Source organism: Malaclemys terrapin, chromosome 2, assembly GCF_027887155.1.
Source record: "Malaclemys terrapin pileata isolate rMalTer1 chromosome 2, rMalTer1.hap1, whole genome shotgun sequence".
Classification (NCBI taxonomy): Eukaryota; Metazoa; Chordata; order Testudines; family Emydidae; genus Malaclemys; species Malaclemys terrapin.
In genome coordinates this window covers 253189263-253207910 of record NC_071506.1, presented here as the reverse complement: position 1 = coordinate 253207910, position 18648 = coordinate 253189263, and the positions used below count along the sequence as shown (strand labels likewise).

Sequence of the window (18648 nt, the reverse complement as noted above, 5' to 3'; positions counted from 1 at the left end):
GCTACCATACTTTAGGAAAGATGTGGACAAACTGGAGAGAGTCCAGAGGAGAGCAACAAAAACAATAAATGTTTAAAAAATCTGACCTATGAGGACAGGTTAAAAAAAACTGGGTATGTTTACTCTTGAAAAAAGGACTGTTATCAAGTCCGCTGCCCTCCACCCCACCCCAGTCTTCAAATATGTTAAGGGCTAGGGCTGTTATGGATTGTTCTCCATGTCCACTGAAGGTAGGATGAGAAAGTAATGGCCTTAATCTGCAGCAAGAGAGATGTAGGTTAGATATGATTGTGACAGACTATTCACCACTTTTACAGAACTATGATACATTTTGTACAAAGTATGCCTCGTGAAATATTATTTGAAAACACAATTTGCTGATCATTATTGTCCTGGTAAAATGGGTGTGCGAATATTGTGTGCCAAGATAAGATTCTACAGTATGATGTTACTAAAGCATATTCCAAATTTGGGAAGCAGCCCAAGCCAGTTCCTTGGACATAAAAGGCAAACAGATACCCAGCCAGGTTGTCAACAAAATCAATTGGACAATCACCTGGGTTAACAGTCATTCTTTGGCAGGAAGAGGGGTGTGAGCGAGAAAGCAAACAGAATTGCTGTCGCTTGAACCCCAGCTGGAGAGGATTCTCAAAGAAGAGAAATACTATTAGAAGGGAGAACAGAGGACACAAATCACCTCTTTCTTCTCATCTCTACTCACAGAATCAACAACATTTGAAAAACAACAGGAACATCACTGAATGGGAGGAGGGATCCTGGCTGAAAGATCCAACCAGACTGCTGGAAGCATATGGTGAGAGAAATCTTTGCTTTGAATTCACTTAGCTTGGTAAGTTAGGTATTAGTTTACATTTTACCTTTTATTTCTTTGTAACCAATTCTGACTTTCATGCCTCGTTATTCATAATCACTTAAAATCTATTATTCTGTAGATAATAAACTTGTTTTCTTGTTTTATCTAAACCAGTGTGTGTTTGGATTGAAGTGTTTGGGAACTTCCATTTGAGATAACAAGGTTTGTGTAGATCATTTTCTATTAAAGAAATGGTGGACTTTCTACGAGCTTATACCTCACAAAAGGAAAGAACAGGGCAATACAAGATGCACATTTCTGGGGACAAATCTGGAACTGGGAATTTGCTGGTGTCTCTCTGTAACATAATTCAGGAGTGGGTGGCTAGAAGGACTCATAATTCACCTGGGAGTGATTTTGCGTACTAGAGACTGTGTGTGAACAGATCAGAAGTGGGTGTTCTCACAGCGAAGGAGTACGAAAGGCAACCCAGCTTAGAGAACTAAGAGGACACAGCTGTTCAGCAATCCAGATTGTACCATGGGGAATGTCACAATGAGGAATAACTTTCTAATCATACACGTAGTTAAGCTCTGAAATAGGCTTCCAAGGGAGGCTGTGGAATCCCCATAATTTTTAAGAACAGGTTGGACAAACACATCAGGGATAGTCTAGTTTTATCTGGTCCAGCCTGGGTGTAGGGGCTGGACTTGACTTCTCAAGGTCCCTTCCAATCATACATTTCTGTGAAAGCATGGGTTGGGAGGCAGGGAGTTAGTGTGAGAAATAGGTCTGACAAATAGAGCTACACCCTATGCTCCACTGGTTTATAGTCTCATCAGGTATGCTCGCTGGGCCAGATCCTAGCTAAACTGGCAGAGAATCTGGCCCCCTTTCTTTAAGGAAATTAGGAAATCCCATTTATGCTGAACATAACAACCAACTTAATTCATAAATCTGTAATTTAACAAGAATGCAAATCTGATTTCAGGACGCTGTTTCAAATGTTAATAATTTAACAATTAAACATCTTTTTATTTTTCTTGATTATCTCCCCCTTCACCACCACATCACTTTAAAATATCTCGCCTTGCTTTTAAAAGCCCTAAGGAATTATACTCCTGCCTCCATTTATGACCCTGGTCTCTCATATCACCCCTGCTTCTTCCACTCTGCCAACAACTCTGGTCTCAGCATCCTACTTGCCTGCTTCCCCCACAACAATCTGTGCCTTCTTCAGTGGTTCCCCCATACATGAAATGGCCTTCAATTGCACCCTGCCAAACCACACTCTACCATATTCCCACCATGAAGTTGTGGAAAAGAGTTTGGAAACATAATGCTGCTTTCTGGGGGCTGGGGGGGGGGGAATCAATGTATCATCTCTTGTGATTTCCTGGGAAGCTGTTGATAAATAGGTTACTGCCACCTTTAACATCATGTATTTTAATGTAATGGGCACCTGGAACTGTATCAGGGAAGTTGAACAAGTACTTCATGAGGAAAATATCTATACTGCTGCTATTTAAAGAAACAAAGCAGGTTTTGACTGCCTGAGGAAGGAACACAAGGGAAGAGCTGGTGGAGGTCTCATGTCTTATTATTAGGAAGACACTCAACTACAAAAGAGACATGGAAGTGTATGAGATGAACACCTACTGAGTTGGATTGCGTCACTATCATGTTCAAGGATGAGGTGCTCAGAACAGATGCCAACCTAATTGATAAAGAGAAACATGTGATAGCATTGGGAAACTTCAGCCACACAATTATCTGTGGAGATTTTAATTTCATAAGTGAAGTTGGGGGGCAGAGGGGAGAGGAGATGACTGATTCAAATAGAATTTTACTAGAGAACTTTGTCACTGACAATTATTTAGTTGTTGTTGTAATCATGTTGATCCCAGAATATTAGAGAAACAAGGTGGGTGAGGTAATATCTTTTATTGGACGAACTATTGGCGAGAGAGACAAGTTTTTGAGCTTACACAGAACTCTTGGACATTACTTATAACTCCGATCAGCAGCATGTCCATGAGCTTGGATTGTTTTGGAGGATGTTGGATCATTGACCTGCACTCACTTGTTGGAGTAGGAAGATAGTGAGCTCTCAATTGATAAACAGGAGGTAGAACTTTCATAAATTGACTGGTCGTATTTCACAGACACACTTGAGACCATTATTTTTCAAACATTATGAAACAACCTTGAGGAAGATCTTAAGGTCTTTTGAATCTGCTGTGCAGAAATCATCTTGCCTCTTGAGATGCTGTTTTTACTGAAGAAACGGGGTCACACATTAGGAATGATATTTGCAGAGAAAATCTTATTAAGGAAAAGAAGTTTGATTTGAGGTTGAATGGAATCCCAGAGATGAAGAGGCCAGAGGAAAATAGAACAAAGCCTTGAAAGAGGTCAGTATGAAAATAGCTGAATGTAGACTAAGGCATTGGGAAGAGATTTGCGAAATATGGATCCTCACAGAGGAAAAGATGTATAGATACTGAAGAAAATTGAGAGCAAAGAAATGAAGACTTGTAATCTAAAAAAACCTCCACCAATAACCTAAAAACTGGGTGTGCAGTGGCATTAGATGACAAAGTCTGTGAATATGCTGGACAGGCATTATGCCAAGACTAGCATGCTTATGTACAAAGATGAGGATAGAGCCACTGCAAAACATTCAAGACAGATTAAGCAAAGTGTGAAGGAGTAGAGGAACTGCTGCCTGGCACAGCAGGGGTTGAAGAAAACCTGTGGGTTCAGCTAGCCCTGCCCCATTATACCTGAAGCCAATGCCAGGCCTGGAGGGGGGAGAAAAGGGAGCCTGGCTCAGTTGGGGGCTGACTGGTGAGGAGGCAGGAGCTCTGTTTGCCTGCCTGAGGCACAGACGAGGAGCCTGCCAGCCAACGCAGCTACTGGAGGCAAGTAAGTCTTCCCCTGCCATGGGGAGCCTGCGGGTATGCCCCAACTGCAAAGTAACTGGCCCAGTGGGGCCACACCACAAACTAAAAGGACTTTCATAAGCAGCAGCCCAGGAAAACAGGTCCTGAATCCCCCCCGGCCAGGAGAAAGATCCATCTCCCCTGTTTAGGGGGTTGAGTGACACAGGACTCTGGGCCAGAAGCTGGTGGAGAGGGACGGGTCAGGTCCCCCCATAGTCCCTCCCCCTTAACCAATGATCCAACCACTAAACCGCCCAGCCACTAAAGGCCCTATCACACAGAGAGACAAATAATCTGATATGCAGACAGATTCAATTGAGTGCCCCAGCTTCAGGAAGCTCTCATACATGAGCTAGAAGATGCAACAGAGAAGCTCAAGCCATGCATATCCTCTGGACTGGACCATATCTGTGGCTATATGGTAAAGCAGTTTGGGAAGCAGGCTAAAGCTAGGTTGCTGGACATCATAAACAAATTGTGGACAAATGCAAAGGTACCTATCTGCTGACTCCCACCATTTATTTCTTCCTAGAACTTGCGAGGATCCCTCTTCTCTGGACAGCTATTGATCTGTATCTTTAACCAATCACCTCTGTAAGACAGTGGAAAGAAAGGTACAATCAAGACTTCTGTGGTGGCTTCTAAAAAAAAGGAAGCTAGAACGTACCCAAATGGCATACAAGCCCTTGCACTTCTCAACTATGAACGTTTGTCTTTGGTCAACTTATTATTGATGGATTTCAACAAAAGCCACCACAGTCATCCACAGGAGTCTTTTTGGATCTCAGTGTGGCATTTGTTAGCGTCTGGCATGATAAGCTCTTGGTGAAACTCAATGAGATGGGAATCTGTGGCAAAATGCACATCTAGATAAGAGATTTTCTACAGTATAGGAAAACAGTAAGATTAAATGGTACTCTTTCGAAGGCCAGGCCAATAGGATGGGAGTTCCTCAGGGCTCAGTTTTAGTCCTCTTCTTTTCCTGCTGTATTTCTCTGAACTATGAGGCCACTTGAGATCTGTGTATGTATTGATGTTTGTTGACTCGCAAGTGGCAAGTTCTTCAGTTCCTTTAGAAGAAACCAGAGTGCTATCAACAATGAAGTTTACTTTACAAATGCAAAGTACTCTGCTTAGGAAGGAACAATCAGTTGAACGCATACAAAATGGGAACGACTGCCTAGGAAAGAGTACTGCGGAAAGAGATCTGGGGGTCATAGTGGATCACAAGCTAAATATGAGTCAACAGTGTAACACTGTTGCAAAAAAAAGTGAACATCATTCTGGAATGTATTAGCAGGAGTGTTGGAAGCAAGACACGAGAAGTAATTCTTCCGCTCTACTCTGCACTGATTAGGCCTCAACTGAAGTATTGTGTCCAGTTCTGGGTGTCACATTTCAGGAAAAATGTGGACAAATTGGAGAAAGTCCAGAGAAGAGCAACGAAAAGGATTAAAGGTCTAGAAAACATGACCTATGAAGATTGAAAAAATTGGGTTTGTTTAGTCTGGAAAAGAGAAGACTGAGCGGGGACATAACAGTTTTCAAGTACATAAAAGATTGTTACAAGGAGGAGGGAGAAACATTGTTCTTCTTAACCTCTGTCGGCAGGACAAGAAGCAATGGGCTTAGGTTGGACATTAGGGAAAAACTTCGTAACTGTCAGGGTGGTTAAGCACTGGAATAAATTCCTAGGGAGATGTGGAATCTCCATCACTGGAGATTTTTAAGAGCAGGTTAGACAAACACCTGTCGGGGATGGTCTAGATAATACTTAATCCTGCCATGAGTGCAGGGGTCTGGACTAGGTGACCTCTTGAGGTGCCTTCCAGTCCTATGATTCTATGATTTATACAGAGGCCCAGAAAGGAAGGCAATGGATCTTTTCAATGGATCCAATAACACATTGGTATATATGGGAGTGAGATAGCTGACGATCTGGACAAAGTTGGAAGATCAGAAACTAAGGTAGAAATGATAACGGTCGAGGATATTGAAGCCTTATCAAGGAAAAATATTAGCTGAAATAAATGGTCAAGAGATAAAAGATCCTCTGATTGATATCAAAATATCTTGGAAAATAACATCCACTGTTGAGACTGCAGAGAGGGCACACCTCAGGAATGAAAAATCAATAGAGACGGGACCAAGATATATCAACGTTGCTAGTTGTGTCAGGAGCAGGCTTTAACACCTACCCATTCTTTTGAGCATGATATTGTAAGGAAAGCAATGATCTTAGATTTCACTCCTGGGATCAATCCCTGGATTTCACTCCTTGGATCAACAAAGGACCCTGTAAGAGTCACTGAATTCATTCTCAAACTTCATGGCTTGATATGATTATTGTGGGACAAGACGAGACCACACCACCCTACCCTCTCTGAGGACAGAAAATTCATCCACAGCAGGAACTTGAAATAGTCAATTTTGCAGATGAATCCTGAATCATTTGCAGAAAATCACTTAGAGAAGGAACACTTGGGAATACGTTCCCATTACGCAAATGTGTGCCTGACGTGCTCATTTAAAAACGGATTATTTCAGTCTGTGACAGACCATTACAATGCCTGCCTTCACCTTTCCCTTTGCTTTGTGCATCTTTAAACTTCTTTGAATAATAGTCTTAAATGCTCACTTAACCTGATCAAACTGAGCCCAGCAAATCTATCTCCACTCCAAAATGCAAATCAAATAATGACTGGAAAATGAAGGCAAACTACCACCTCAGTTTGTGTGTGTGTGTGTGTGTGTGTGTGTGTGTGTGTGTGTGTGTGTGTATAATGGCCCAATGCAAATAATGGTCTCTAGAATGTGTCCTAACACAGATCAATACCTATAATGAGGTTCCTCATGCTCCAATAACTACTGGAATTGAATGGTAAGAAGCATACTGGACAAAGAGTAAAATTGCCTTCTCCAGGGGGGAAAAATGAATAAAAAGGAATTCACTTTAAGTGAAAATTATTTAAAACTAAAGGACTAAACCAAATGACTGTTGAATAAAAAGGGTTGCTTGCACTAATGAAAAAGCTCCCAGAAATGGTTTACAACTATATGCAGCCATAACATAAAACATAAGAGCACCCAAGCAGATTTTAAAATGTTTTCTATTAGGTGCTGCTTAAGTGGTGTGTCCTGTGCAGTATTAGTAGAAGTGAGGTCTTTTTCCTCCTTTGCAGTTAGACAATTACATTTTAATTCCTTGTTAAGAATGTGATGACTTTTCCTACTATAAGTAGATATGTGAGAGGGCTTTGTAACAAAGTAATTGGAGAGACCATTCTCCTCACCTCGCATTTAATTATGAATTAAAAATGGGTCAATTTCTAAGAAAAATATGGCCAAGTTATACTTTTAAAATGTGCTTGGTTTTTTGTTTTCTTTAATTAACAGATAGGGAAATTCACAATTATTTCCCCACACTTTTAATGCAAGAACAAGATTTTGCATAAAGAGATTTGGGGCACGCAAAAGAAAACAGAATAAAAAACATTCACAAGAAATTGAATGAAATGGACACTGAGTGTCTCACAGCTCTATCTGAAAGTGTAACAAGGAATTACACGACTCTAGCCTCCTACTTTTGGATCCAAATGCAGATTGGGTCTCTAGCATTACACAGCATTTTCTGATAACTATAGAAATAGAAAACCTATCATATAAATTCTATGTTCAAATCCACAATGAGAATGTTAACTAATGCAGGGAGATCTGTCAGTAATAAATAATAATTAAAAACAACCCCACAACACACACTTCTTGCAAATAGTATAGATTGGTCAGCTTGACTATCAGGACAACATTAGATGTTTTGCACTAAGCATACAAGTGACTACACAATAACACCTATCTAGTACCTGGTCCTACTCCCATTATCATCAATAGGAATTTTTCTGCCAGTATCAATGGAAGCAGAATCAGGTCCCTGGTGGTTCTATGCTGATCTAATCACATCGAACACATCACTTTCTAATTCAGCAGTGAAGGACAGTGTGCTTTTGTTTGTTTTGATGGTTTGAAGAATTTACCGTTTTATTCATTCTCAATGGGAATAAAGTAACCCATTAAAGCTAAATAACTAACACAGAAAGCAAGCAAGACTTGTTTCTTTTTCAGGATCTACCTCCAGTCACCTGATCACACTACCAGTTAGTTCTTCACTGTGTTTCTTGGCAGCCAGCAAGCAACCACAGAGAGCAAGAACCAGCAGGAGAAGTAACAACTTGGGAGAGAAAAGTGAGTAAAATGATTTCAACCGAGAAAGTTAGATTCTAACGTAAATAGAAGAGAAACTGGGGTTAGAAGCTAAATCTCAAGGGAGGTAACTCAGATTACTGACACTACAAATTGGAATAAAATTACATCATACAAGAAACATCGATGAAAAGTGACAAAGATGCAAGTGAAAACATTGAAATGAGACAGACAACTACTGTGGCATGATTTAAGAAGAGAGGATCAGAGGTAAAACAGAAAGCAAGATGCAGCCGACCCAGAACTGAATGAGAAAATAGAGTAAACATAAAGTGAAAGCCCAGTAAAAATAAATTGAGATGGAAATAAATAGAAATCAGTAGGTAAATAGAAAAGAGGAAAGAAAAAAAGATGATTTTAATGATACTCTGTAGAAAGTGAAATTAAGTACATAGACTGATGGGGAACATTTTAGTATTCCGCATTAGTTTTCACGGAAATATACTTTTGATTGACCGACAAATGCTATTGTTATTTAGAAAACAGGCAGATTGTTTTTACCACCCTGGAGGTGCACTTACAAAGTCTTCTATATGCCCACATCCGCGTTTGTAAAAGAAAGCACACATCTGCTTGCATCAGATTCATCAGCAATAGCTATCGTATTGAGCAGGCTACAAGCAGCTTGCAGCAAACTGCAGTTTATACCTACCTGCATTTTGATAGTCTCTTCTATACACAGGGGAGGGAGCAGAGCACAGATCTGTTTCTGGAACACACCCGAGGGAGTGCTTTATCTTACCTTGGATACACCGACAGTACCACTGGATGTCACTGTTGCTTCATGAAAGTCAAAAGATGTACCAGGTGCCTATAACATTTTGTAAGAAGCTTACCTGTTATCTGGAAGATTTTTCCAGAAGGACCAATGTTATAAAAGTAATATACACTATTACAGAATACTTTACAGTGTTTATGTTGCCTTGTGTGGCACTTTAATCAATCATTCCCCTCATGAATTGTTTCTTTCTGTTACAGATATATTGTTTAGCATATTTCCAATACTGCAGTAACAGTTCCCATTGATTGCTTGTGTTACTGGTGACTGATTGAGGAGAACTTATCTTTCTATGTAAAATCCCCTAAGAAAGAGGGGAGCCAGACTCCACCTGAGCCTCTGGGCTAGCACCCCAAGGGCACACTTGGTGCATCAACCCATTAAAGAAATGAAGTTATACTGATTTACATCAGGTAAGGGAGTGGCCCTCTGTGTTCTTGTCAGCATAAAGTCAAACTGAGAATTTCAAACAACTTTTATCATGGTGAACATTGACTTTTTTAATGGTCACCAACACTAACTGCTTGCACTATTTCCCTGTACACAGACTAGGAAATAAATGAAGTACCTGATAACACTGAGTGGTAAGACCTGGTGAATGCTGACTTTTTAAATGGTGGCCATAGTGTAGCGTACCAAGTGAATCCAGACACAGAGGTCCCTTCACCTACCTCAGGAATATACCACCTTTCTGTATATTTGTGTACTTACGAGTGTACACAGTAACACAGAGCAGGAAGCATGCCTTATCCAATTGAAACCCCCCCAGCACAATTTTAAGTGGCCAGAAAGTACCATAGTTATCCACATAGGAATTTAATTAGGACCCTGTGCAGATGATAGGGTGTTAGACCCAAAGTGCCATGGACTCTTTAATAACCACATCCATTGTTGTATAATATAAAAACAAATTGTCAGAAACAATCCTACATTGGGGTGTAAAGGACTAGGTGACCCAATGGGTGTTCTCTGTCTGTAACATATACAATTTACCAGTGAGCAGAAGGACCTTGGTTCAATGGATTATTCAAAAGACAACTCCCAAAATCATATTTTCATCCTAGGTCACTTACTCATAGTATTGACTCAGAGGAGAGAGTGTTATTTACTCAGTCCTACAACATTTGAGAATCTCTGGAGGTCTCCCATCCACATATTGACCTAGCCCAATGCCACTTAGCTTGGTATCTACTACATCCATGTAAATGGGTATCAGACAGTAGGTTCCTATATGGAAGTATAGTGCTATTCTGTTGACTCACCTTAGCAGCAGGTCAGGTGGCTCTCACTAGCATCAGTCAGGAATATAAAAGGCTGAGAGTCTCCCTGATTTTGAACTAGAAGGGGAGAGAGATCTTGCTAAGAGAAATCCTAATTAGGAATGAGGAGTAAGCAGGCTTGGGGCTAATGCTTGTGTTCTGAGTACAGGCTGGCTTTAGGAATTTGTTATTTAAATTAAAAGCAAAGCCCCAAAGGAGGGGCTGATAACCATTTTGTGTGTGTTATGCTATATTGAGAATGGGATGGGCAAGCCACTCCGTTACAACCTGGTTTAGCAGTGACATTTTAGTTATGGACCCTTCTTCTGGTTGCATAATTAATAAATAGACGTTTGGGTGATGGCATGTGTTAGTGAAAATATATGCATCATGGAACATTAGCATCAAGGTAACCAAATATGTTAATGCCAGTTTTGAAGAAAACTGTGTCAGCTGGGGGTGATGTCTTGAGAGGAAGGCAACAGACCTGGTTATTATTTTAAGATTATGTTGAAAATTAGGTGTCACCACAGAATTTGGAGAAGCTGAAGCCAAGGTGCCACTGGGAAACAGGAATGGCGGAGAGAGATAGGGAACTAACCAAGTCATGTGGAACAAAGTGATTGCTAGAGGTCTGATCTGCACACGGGTATGAGGATTGATAGGTAAGACTGAAATCAAAGGCAAGAAACCATCGTGAAATAAGATGTGATTCACAAACCCAGTGAGCTTTGCCTTGGCTAACCTCTTACCCAATTCTTTTTCTGTCTGCAGTCTTTATTTGTAGATTTCTAACAGCAAATGAATGCTGTTAATTTCTTCATTTTCAATACATCAGATACCACAGAACCAAGGCATCAGAGAGGGAAAAGACTAAGTAGATCACTCAGTCCACCTTCCCACTGACTCTTTATAAGAATATTCTAGCCTACATTGGAATATTTCCAGTTACGGAGTTTTCACAACTGAGATTTGCTGCAGTTTCCATTGGCTGGCAGAGCTTACGTTACATTTTATCATGGGGTACATGGGGAGCTTGGATACTTGTTTACCTGATCCAATAAAGTTTTGACATGGATATTCATTGTACACTAGAGGGTCACACACTTTGTGGCTTCTGTCAGACTAGCTTATTACACACCCCAGGGGCTCCTTGCATTCCTCCTCTCCCCCCACACCCAAGTTTCTTGGGTGTTAGCTGCCAGTGCCTTCTATTTAAGGGTCTCCCTGCAACCCCTCCAGCCCTTCCTTCATACCAGGGGCTGTATGTGCTCCCATTGCTCTTCCTCCCCTATGCTAGTGGCTTTTGTGCCCTACTTTTCCCCTTCCCTGCACATGCTAGGGTCCCCCATATACCCCTACAACTGTCTCCCTTCTTTCCCTTCCCCCCACCTAAATGTGTCTTTTAAAGAGAACATTGTAGAAGTGTATGTAGTAATGTGCCTGCCAAAGCACTGTCAGTGTACATCCCTAGGTAGAATTGTGTATACAATTGTAGCTATTTGAAAGATATGTAAGGTATTTGGGATATAATACAGCAGTAAAATCCCCTATCCTAACACTCCTGTGGGCAGATCTGCATACCCATTCTGTCCTCACTGCAGGATTTGAACCTACAATTATATGTACATATTCCTCCTATTTTTCAAAATGTGCAGATACTGATTTTTATAGCACCCACCCTGTGACCAGTACTTCACAGAAATTATAATAGACATGATCTCTGCCTAGAAAAACTCTTTACATTCATCATACAGGTTATTCTATTGTGCTCAGCACCATAGCTGGAGGGACCCGTATCTAGTTCATGCTCATAATCTAGCCACTCTGACATCAGCATAGGTTCATTGGTGAAAACAATATTTTCTTTTATCCTGCAGAATACTGAGAAATCTTTTTAAAAAAACCCCATGACTCTGACACATCAAAACAGTGTGTGAGCTCCTCCTTGTGGTGCAGAAGTCTTGGAGAGTCAAACAGGAACAAGGAATAAAAGGAGAAAAATCAAGTGGCTATGTTGAAGCTTCAAGAAAGATATTACACATGGGGGTGGGGAGAAAAACAAAATAAGAGCTAGCTGGGGCAGTGCCTTTTTAAAAGGTTTTAGCATTTTCTCTAACATCCATGCGATGTACAAATGTATTGCACAGTCAATGCAACTGTTAACCACTAAAGATGAAGGACATTTCTGACAGATTTGCTGCTCTCAATAGTCTCCACCTCTCTTGTGTTTGCAAACTGAACCACTCATTCTCCAAGATGTGCTGACACCGATACCAGTAACAGGCAAAATTTCCTCTCTCTCCTCCCACATGACTCTAATTTTTTTTTGCAGTCCTTCATGATTTTAGTCTGCTGCTTTTAAATTTCTAAGCAATTAATTTTTTGGCTCAAATACCCAATCAACAGGTGTGGAATGATTGACATGGTCCTGATATGCTCCATCTGTTCGCTCCTGATAACGTAATCCTGTTGGCTACTGGGTAATATCTTCAACATACTTAAAAGGCAGCAGTCTAATCTATCTGCAGGAAAAGAAAAAGCCCTGCAGTTAACATCATTATGTGACAGGAACAATTGGCAACAGACAGCACTTCTATAGGGACAGTGGGGAGGCTTTTATTCAACTATTTTCCACACTGGGAGTGATGATTCACCTAGTGCACAATTTTTCTCTTGGAAATATAAAAAGCTTTATTTTGTGACCAGTTTGTATAAAAAAAAAAATCTGCATGCAGCCATTCAATTATTGTTTTGCTTTTACCTCCATATGCCATAGGAATCTTACTTAATTTTAAGAAAGCAATGGAAAAAAAAGACTAATATTAACTATACTATGTATTATAACTACAAAGCTATGATGGTAAATATATACAAAAATAGCGGGGCTGGTGCCTGAGATCTAGGCAAAAGAAAATTTACATGTGCTCCTGGGTATTCTCCTGTATGTAACTAACAGTAGTAGATTAAGGGATCTATTATCTCCTCAATGCACATTTTTCATTCCCATTAACGGTAGGAAGGGCTCTGCATGCATAATGAACAGGGAATACAGCTTTGGATCTGGGCAATACCTTTTGCTAGATTGTGAAATAAAATATGGAGTGCAAAACTGAGACTGCATGAAACTTCTATGGGTTGGTCTTCACCGTACTGTTAAGAATGAACCTGGCTCTCCCTCAGGCTGTAATCCAACACCCCGACCCCAAATATTAGAGCTTGCCTTTTTGGGGGGCTGAAACATTTTTTCCACCAAACAATGCAAATTCAGGACAACCAAAACATTGTTAATTTGTATCAATTTTGGCTAATTGTTTTGGTCAAAATGAAAAAAAAAATCAAAAATATCAAAATGGTTCATTTTGATATTAATGAAACAGCTCACTCTGATTTTTGGAGAGGCTAGATTCACAAGGGATTTAGGCACCAAAACCACTGGAAGAAGAGATGATCGTGGTTCCTCTTTTATAACATTTATGGCAGTGGTTAGGGCCCTCAACAAGGTTGTAAGAGACTGAGCTTCAAATCCCCATTCTCAATTTCTCTTGTTGACACTGTTCCACTTTGTAGAATATATTTTAATAGTCATGAGGTGTGTGTGTGTGTGTGTGTGAGAGAGAGAGAAATTCTATAGCCCAGTGGTTAGTGCACTTATGTGGGAGAGAAGAGACATGGGTTTAAGTACCTGCTTCAGAGGGTATTTGAACCTGGGCCTGCAGCTGTTAGAGCAGTCTGGCCTAGCAACAGGCACAGCCCAAGGATCCAGGCCAGGTTAGAAAACCAGAAAAGTCAGAGTCAAGTGACAAACCCGAGGACCAGTACCAAGAGACAGGTGTCTGGCAGAGTCAGGTTACCAGCAGGTCAGGATCAAACAACAGTATCAGACAGCCAGAACCAGGATACCAGGGAAGCACTCCGTGGCAGGGTGAAGTCCACTTGTTCAGGCAACTTTCTGGCTTAAATAGGGGCTTCGGTCCAATCAGACTTGGAGCTCTCCTAGCCAGAGCATAGGGGTAGGGCTGGTGCCCCAGTTGGGCCGCATGGGCCCCAGTCCCAGCTGCTGTCTGTGAGCTGCCAGATGGAAGATTGGAGTGTGATGATTCCATGGACTTGGGTTCAAATCAAGGCCCAGGAGGCCTGACACCGGCCACTGGGCTAAAGGTTATCAAGGGAACTTTACCACCATCTCTTCTACACCGGTTTTAGTGCCTAAATTCCCTTATGAATCTAGCACCCAAACATCAAAATAATTAATCACAACCCCCATCCCTCCCTCCTCTCCTTTGCTTTTATTAAAGATTCCTGAATTGAACCATTTTGTTTCAGGTCAAATGAAAACCCAAAATGAAATTTTTCCAACCTTCTGAATTTGCCAAAAATTCTGAAGAATTTTGGTTTCAGTTCAATCCGAACCAAAGTTTCATTTCAATTTTTCAGAATTAGCAGTGTACTGAAACACCAGTTATTCACTTGGCTCCACCTACTATCCCCACAGAAAAACCTCTGACCCAGGTTTTAGGTGCTTTAAGCCAGGGCTACCTTACCTGGCTGGGGTATAGGTTAGAACCCCAGCTCCGGTTTCCCTCATGCTGGAACCCACCCACCCACAGTGAGGATGTAGAGACAAATCACTCAAGTGCCAAGAGTCCTCCAATGCCTTCCCACAATTCCTCCCAAAAGCCAGACAAGTTGTCCCCCAATTGACTGGGAAAGAACCATAGAGTATCTCTGTACAAAGAAGCAGGGGATATGCTCCCAGACATACCCACAGGTGAGTGCAGAATCAGTGAGGACACAGTAGCATAGATGAGGGCTTTGCTGTGAGAATGTTCACACTAATTTAGACTAACTCAAGAGCTCAGACCTGGGTGCCACTCACCCAGGTTAACTACATAGTGAAGATACCCTCTGGGAAGGTTTCCCAGGCCCATACATATTTACCCAAATGCCCAATGACATTCTATGGGATTTCTGCCTATAGATTTGGGATGCCTTTTATTTACTGTAACAATGTCAGCCCCCACCTCTCATGAGCACCCCCATTCTGGTCAGGTGTGAGAGCCTGCTGTTTCTCTGTTTGGAACGGGGGAAAACACTCACCTCTCACAGATATCCCCCACCCAATGGTTTCTTCAGCAGGTCTTCAGTGACTCAGCCCTCCTGAGGCATCACACACACTGTCTGTAGGTGGAATAGAACAAACAAACATCTTCCAGCATATAGAGTCTTTACCTTCCACCAAGGCTTCCTCCCTGGAGTCACTGCCCTCTATAATAGTCCAACAAGGCCCATTGCAGTACCTGCCGTTGGTGTGTCTTTTTCATCAGGTCATCCCCCCTCCCCCAGGCTCAGTCTTTAACCAGACCAACAAGGCCCATCACGGTACCTTAGCTCGGTCTGGCTAGGTTCTGGAGTCAATCCTTGCTCAGTCCCCAAAGCCAGCCAGGAGCTCCTTCTTAGCTCCCCTGGTCTTCAGCAACCTTCCCTAGCCTCATCCCTGCCAGCCCTGAGCTGTGCATGGTCCTGTTGCCCTTCCAGCCAGCCAGGAACCCAGTCCTCTCTCTCTCTTTTCCAACTCCAGGTAGTAACTAACAGCTCTGTGTCTGATGCTCCTTTTTATATGGCCCTCCTGGCCCCTGATTGGCTGCTCCCCTGCAGACAGTCTAGGCTGCCTGGAGGATTTTTCCTCTGCTCTTTTCTCGGGTGGGGTGAGGCAGCGCTGCAAGGCCTCCAGCAGGGGGCCTCTGGACCTAGTCCACCCTGTCACACTTACTTAACTCATTGTTCCTATTCTTAGGGGTTTATTTGTTCACACACTTTATCTTAGTATCTCTTACAGCCTCAACTCAGCAAAGCCCATAAGCATGTGGGCCAGGTCTCCTGTGGATTCCCAGAGTTCCACAGGGATTGGTAGAGTTTAATGCTGGGCCATGCACCCTATTCTGTGGGGTGCAGCATTGCCAACTCTGATGATTTTATCGCAGCTCCAGTGATTTTTGGGTGTTGTTAATACCAGTCTCATGAAAACATGATGACAGTCAGCCAGCTCATAAATTTCCCTTTATTTGAAATGGCCACCATTTCCTATTAATGGAGCTGAAGTCAGCAATGTGGCTGTAATTACCCTACAATCTACCTGCATGCAGAAGTACGGCTGCTCTGAATAAAGTTGGCTGCCACCTCCCACTGTTTTCAATTAGATTGAAGCCAGCCCACAGGCAAAATGGCTTCCACTGTATTGTTCAGGGGGCTAAATAGGACACAGGGAGTGTGAGGAGCAGTATACACACTGTGAAAGATGGTTAGGGAGAATGAGAGGGAGCAGGTGACTGTGGGGAGCAGGAGGCAGATTTAGGGGCTGCAGAGGAATGGGAGCACAGGATTGTGGGAGAGAAGGGAGGTCGAAGAGTTGCAGAGGACAGGGATGGGGATGGAAGATGAAGGGAATACAATGGCTGCATCTCCAGCTTGGGGGCAGTGGTGGGGAAAGGGAGTCCCCTCCAAGTGGCCAGGTGAAGGCAGTGTTGACATCTTTTGTGAACTGATTGCATATCATGGGATTTTGGCACCTGGGGAGAAGCTGTCACAATGACATGAGAAACTCCACTGATCCCACAACTTTCAGGGCAAGGCAGAGATCTGTGTGAGAGCCTCAGGGCTGAGGTCACAGACTTGCCCTGTATGGAGCCCTGCCTTCCGTATGGCCCCGGAGCAGAGAGACAGAGTCCTGGAGCAGCAGGAGGCAGTGGAGAGGGAAGCTGAAGAAATGCTGCTGCTGGGTCTGGAGCTTCAGACCTAACAACAGCCCTGCCAAGCCTTGGGACTTCTCCTCTGGTCCCAATTGTGAACTCTGCTGCCCAGGGGTCTGGTAGACAGGAAGCCGCCCCTCCCCGTTAACGCCCATGAATTTTTGAAATTCTTTTTCCTGATTGCCCGGCTTGGTGAGCACAGCTAGCAACTCTCCATTATTACGTGCAAGTGACCAGCTGACCATGCTGGAGCTGCACTCCTGTCTGGACATATTGCAGATCCTGGGCTGCTAGGGAGAAGAGGCTGTGCAGGCACAGCTCCGATCCAGCAGTAGAAACATGGACATCTACGAGCATTTTGCTCAAGGGATGCAGGAGAAGGGCTACAACACGGATCAGCAGCAGTGCTGCATGAAAGCCAAGGTGCTGTGGCAGGAATACCAAAAGGCCAGGGAGGTCAACAATCGATCTGGTGGAGAGCCACAGACCTGCTGCTTTTACAAAGATCTACATGCCATTCTTGGCTGATACCCTACCACCACCCCCAAGAGCCCTGTGGATACATAGGAGGAGTTCGAGTCACAGGCCCCTGCCGTGAAAAGGAAGAGGTGAATGAGAAAGAGGAGGAGGAGTATGGGGGACAGGCAACTGGGGGATCCAGTTGCCCAATGAGCCAGGACATGTTTTTGACTCCGCAGCAGTCCAGTCAGTTCTGACAGCCTGATGCAGGGGAAGGAAACTCTCATAAGTATGCAACTTGCTTTGAAATTACAGAGAAGGCACCTTCAAAGTAGCAGGACACATCAGTTGATTTACTCTTTTATACTTGTGCTAGAAGACGTAGTGAAACAACCAAGAGAGGTAGAGTTGCTCTTTGCTTTTTATTCCCATCTAGAGTTAGGCAGATGGGGCCATGCAGAGCAGTTTGTTTATGTCCATTGGGATGTCCTGTGAATCCTTCATAGAGACCATGATGGGAATTTCATGGAGGTACTTTCCAATCCTCCGCCGAAGGTTTCTGGGGAGGGCTGCCTTATTTCTTCCACTGCAGTAGTACAGTTTCCCACACCACTCAGTGATTACTTCAGTAGGAACCATTGCAGTATGCAGGCTAGCAGCATACGGGCCTAGGCAGCATTGGAACACCAGCAGCAGTTGTGCTTGGTTGGTCTCTGTTACACTCCCGAGTGAGATATCAGCTAAAATCACCATCGCCCATAGAAAATGGTGCCAGTATTCAGTTCCATTGCCCTATACAACTATAATCATGCCAGCGAGCTATTCCTCCCTTATTTCCCCAACCGCCCCCAAAGGCCATACTTGCCAAGGCTGGTGCTGTGCTCCATCAAACCCAAGCAGAAGTAGCACTTCTCAAGGCACAAGGGAAGTGATTTCAGTATCTTAAGTTTCAATTTCTGTTGTAAATACACTGACAATGATACCTCTGTGTGTTCTATCTGCAGTTGCTGCCAATGTAGCATTTAGGGTCTTTCCCTCCACACCTGCAGAATGACTGAGCCAGATAACAAGGAGAAAGAAGAGGACTCGGGATGGCATGTTCCAGGAGATGCTGCAAGCCAATGCTGCGTCAGAGAACAAAACCAGGGCCCGGAGGATCACCCTTGCAGACAGCCTGGAGAAGGATACAGCAGAGAGGAGAAAGGTTCAGGAAAAGGAAAAGGACATGCAACAGGAGATGCTTTCACTTCTCAGACAGAAAACTGAAATGCTGCAGACTCTGGTAGACCTGCAGATTAAACAAACCCATGCTTGCCTCCCTCTGCAGAACTCAATATTGGGACCTCCCTATGCCCTCCCTCAACATTCCATGTGGCATCAAGGAACC

At 42.9% G+C, this 18648-nt stretch overlaps 1 protein-coding gene and 1 long non-coding RNA gene across 14 annotated transcripts in view; one reads left to right on the top strand and one right to left on the bottom strand.

Annotated features, from left to right (window-relative positions):
* The window catches only part of MYO3A (myosin IIIA), a 351398-nt gene that overhangs the window by 275569 nt on the left and 57181 nt on the right, over positions 1 to 18648 (bottom strand). For 5 of the 12 annotated variants that reach the window (XM_054020729.1, XM_054020733.1, XM_054020727.1 and 2 more), the window contains exons 1-2: positions 18245 to 18333; positions 15154 to 15234 (exon numbers count right to left, since the gene is read on the bottom strand). The exons of 2 other annotated variants lie outside the window; for them this stretch is intronic. The gene's annotated coding sequence lies outside the window, so the exon portion shown is untranslated. Of the gene's footprint in view, positions 1 to 8758; positions 8828 to 10056; positions 10132 to 12451; positions 12579 to 15153; positions 15235 to 18244; positions 18334 to 18648 lie in introns of those variants that run through there. 5 more of the 12 variants (XM_054020728.1, XM_054020734.1, XM_054020730.1 and 2 more) reach the window with 4 other exon arrangements.
* Positions 614 to 18352, top strand: LOC128832972 (uncharacterized). Of its 2 annotated transcripts, XR_008444091.1 has the most exons (4): positions 614 to 814; positions 7939 to 7998; positions 8699 to 8823; positions 18266 to 18352. It is a non-coding gene; the product is annotated as an uncharacterized LOC128832972 (long non-coding RNA). The 2 variants fall into 2 exon arrangements; XR_008444090.1 differs by lacking the exon at positions 614 to 814 and having other exon boundaries at positions 7755 to 7998.